The following is a 4109-nucleotide window of genomic DNA, read 5'->3' on the forward strand; positions in this document are numbered from 1 at the left end:
AGCTCTTTCTCTCTTTGTGGTCTAATTTTTTGGGTTTATGCCCCTCTACGCCTCTCTGTTTACAGATTCCTCTTTGCTCGATATTCTCCTCTTCGCAATTTTGGACCAATACTCAAAATGAAAAATAATAGTGCTCCCTCTTCTACCTGGGTAGTTATGGCCCTTTTCATCTCTACCTGCATCCTCCAATTGATAGGCAAGAAGAGATTAATGACCTTCATCAACAAATATGCCAGCAATTGGAGAGCATTTTCTTCCTAACTGAAGAAGTCCAGAAGCATCAATAAAGAATTCAACAGCTAGAAGATGGCCTTGACTGGATTTGACACCATCTTACAAACACGCAATTCCAGAGAACTCCTAAGAAAAATTGAGGCATGACCAACAGTTCCCATGGGGGGCCCTCGGAAAAGATATCCATCGATCCTCCTCTGTATATGTTTGGTCCATATAAATGTATTTTGTTATGCATCCAATATTGTTGAGCCTACAATAGTAGTAGTTTTTGTATTTGGTATGTTAGAAGTAGTAGAATAGAAGTCAATTTTGAAATGTTTCTCATAATCAACTATGAAACTCCTTCATACTAGAATAAATTGTAAAACTTCCCTAGTATTTTGTTGTTTCCAGGCACATATTTAACGGAAAACTTTCTTATCCTTGTAAAAAAAACCACAAATTTGAACCAATAGAGCATAAAAACACCCAAATTGAAGAAATGTTAAACTAACAAAACTTTTAATTGAATAGATAGACTTAACTAATAAGAAATCCATTGTAGTAGGTGCAAGGGGAGGGGGTTTTTCAGTACTCATAAAGAGTAGACCAAGGAAAGATATCCCCAACAAACAAACATACCTTGTTGGAGTTCAATGTTTTCTTACCAACTAATTCTTCTACTTCATTGCATTCCAGTAGCTCTTAATCCCATTGGGACCATGAAAATCACCTCACCAAAGTTCATAATCATGTGAAGACATGGCTTTGAGCATATCACAAATAGACCCCAATCTCTTCCCATAATTTCCTCTATGAAATGGTCACGTTATCGCATGTTGAACCATGTGATGCCTTAAATTTTTGTATGTCGCTTCAACCTCAAGTTGATTTGTTTTGGAAAGGGTGGATCATGCTTGTTTCCCTTGATTCCAATGACCCCTTCTTTTAGGAGTGTGGCTTTATTAACAAAAACATTTATGGCTTCATTATTCTTGTGGAGTAATGAAAGAATCTAATAGTAGAGAATTTAAACACCTCTTTTTTTTCTCAATCTAATACTTAATCTATCATATTGTTTACAACAAATTTCTTTGAGATTGTTTTACATGTGACAATATTTGAATCTTTAACCATAATCAATGATTTAATATTAGCTTCAATGGCTAATCTCAACCCTTAAATTAAATCATACGTTTTTGCTATATTATTAGAAGCAATACCTAGACCCCAAGTAATTGATAATTTTATTGTTCCTTCGAGGCATGTAATATCCCCTTGCATCAACCACCCTAAAATAAAGTTTTGATCTTAAAATTTGCTAAATGACGTAAAATCTTGTTAATTGAGTGTAATCGAAATTACTATTAAAAAATTATTATTCTTACCCATGCTTAAATCCACCTTCTCACATGTTTACTCTTGTGTTTCTTAATGCATAGATGGTTAGATTTATATTAGTAGAAGGTTGTGAAAAGAAGAAGTAGATAGGTACATGAATTCAAAAACATCATTACATCATTAAAAAATTTAAAATATAATTATATGTCCTTATACAAAAATGGACCTAGAGGACACTTAATTTGTTGAAGAAACAACTTGTATATATCTTAAAATATACTCCTTAGAAGGAGATGAATTTGGAAAACATTAAAAAGCATTAGGTATTACAATTTCAAATTTAGGTTGACCAAGTTTTGATCACCTTTAGTCTATCCTTGATTTACCTTCTCTTGGATGATTGTGACCTCTTACATATATTTGCATATGAACCTTTGGAAGATTTCCTTTGAATTGATGGAATGGGAATTAGGGTTGCAATACATTGCTTCAATAGGTGCTTTTCATTTTTTAAATTGAAGATCTCAGCCCCATAAGTTAATAGAGATCTAAAGATGAAATTGATCTCTTGATCCATGCTTTATTTTGAATTACTTGAAGATGCATCATCTTCTCTAATTCAACATGATTCTTTTTAATTTGGTTTTTCAAATGAGGATAGCCAATGTGTTTTTTGAGAGGTGAACGAGGGGAATCTCTGCACCACATTGTATGGGTGGAGATGAGAATTCAAGAAGACCAATAAGGAGAGGATAAATAGGGTTCTTCACTACGAGTGATAAGCCACATAGTTATAAGAGGCTAGGTGTTGGAAAAACAAAATTTGTAAGAGGCAGAGCATAAAGAAACACAATGACTCTAATAAGCATGGGACTTAGGGTGATTAAAGAACATAACAACAAAATTCATATGCAGTTGGGCGAGACAAAGAGATAATGATCTAGTAAGTTGGTTCTAAGAGTAAATGCCTTGAGGGGGTTAAGGGCCACTTGGTCTTGTCAGTAGCCAAGAGAGGCAACCAATACACTGGCAAAGGTAACCGAGCACTACCATATGAATGCTTGTAGATAATTGTGAGCCAAAAACCCTGAGGAAATTGCCCATCACACACTCTAAAAAGATCCCACCTTGGTAATCATGACAAAGACAAGGGTAACAAATAACGAGATGATGAACAATTAAGGTATGATTTTTCCCATGTGATCAGGTGGAGGAGTTTTAGGAATAGACATGACAAATGGCATGGGAATGAGACTATGAAATTTGAGGGATTCATATAGTGGAATATTAAGGAGGGATTCAACTTAAACCATTTTTGGAGTTAAATTAACATAAATAAAGGGATTTCTTTATGGAAGGTGGATCTCTTGTTTCTTGAAAGAGGTGAGGAGAACTCCTTGCAATAGGGAGGATGGCTCTTTTATTAATGCGTCAACCCTATCATTGTATTTCTATAGGATATGATGAAATTTTATTTCTTCAAAATTTAGAGTCTCTTGTTATACTCTGGTGATGTTCCAATCCAATATCATACGATTGTTCTTCTTACGAACTTTCATTACTTTAATGATGATCTCTGAGTCCCTTACAACCACTAACTTTTTTACTTTTCATTCTCTTACAAATCATAGCCATGAATAAAGTAAATTATTCAACTTGGTTGTTATACATGTATCTTAAGTCTCAAGAAAAGTCAATTTTCCTTATTACATTATGATTTATTATAACCAATCTTGCTCTTACCACCCCTTTTATCACATATTTACGTTTAATAAACCCATATATATATTTTCAAGGAAAGAAATCAACTTCTCTCTCAACTCGACAGCTAAAGTGAGGTTGTTAGTACTAGGCCAATCCATAGGCATATTCACTTAAGAGTTCACGAGGCTTGAAGTGAATACAACAATATTCATAAGCATGAAGCCATTACGACAATATACATAGGCATGAAGCCATTACAACAATATTCATCAAGGCATTACATCTCATCATGTCACTAGCGAGGATTTGAACTTGCGTGGGGAAGATAACGACCATTTTTCTCAACCACCCCAGACAACCCTAATTGGTAAAAACTTTTGAGCATTAAGGATGGCTAGGGGAAAGAAATCAGCCTCCCCCCTGTTGATTTTTTCCTTGCCAATTCAGGATCAGGTCTATGTCTAAAATCACGATCACAAATACACTAAAATGCCACAACACAAGCCCTTTGCACAACATAAAATGTACAACATTGAATCAATGTAGTACACAAGAGAAATTTTCAACCCAAAAACTTGTTATATTACAAACTTTAATACAACAAACATTGGGCTCCCATACCAGGGATCATGGCCCTTACAATTAGCCCTGATATAAGAACAATTTGGGCTTGATGTCAACAACTTATGACACTTAAACTATCCTTGAACAAGACACACTTGACCTACTTGTTGAATGATATCTCAACTTAGCCCTTTTGGTCCATGTACCTTGAACACCTGATAGGTCCTTTTGCCACCTCTTCTATTGCTCACAAGTAGCTATGTTGCTCCATAATTGCTTGGATC

The sequence above is a fragment of the Pinus tabuliformis genome, chromosome 7 (genome assembly GCF_031772625.1).
Source record: "Pinus tabuliformis cultivar Carrire ecotype Pingquan chromosome 7, CPIR1, whole genome shotgun sequence".
NCBI classification, from domain to species: Eukaryota; Viridiplantae; Streptophyta; class Pinopsida; order Pinales; family Pinaceae; genus Pinus; species Pinus tabuliformis.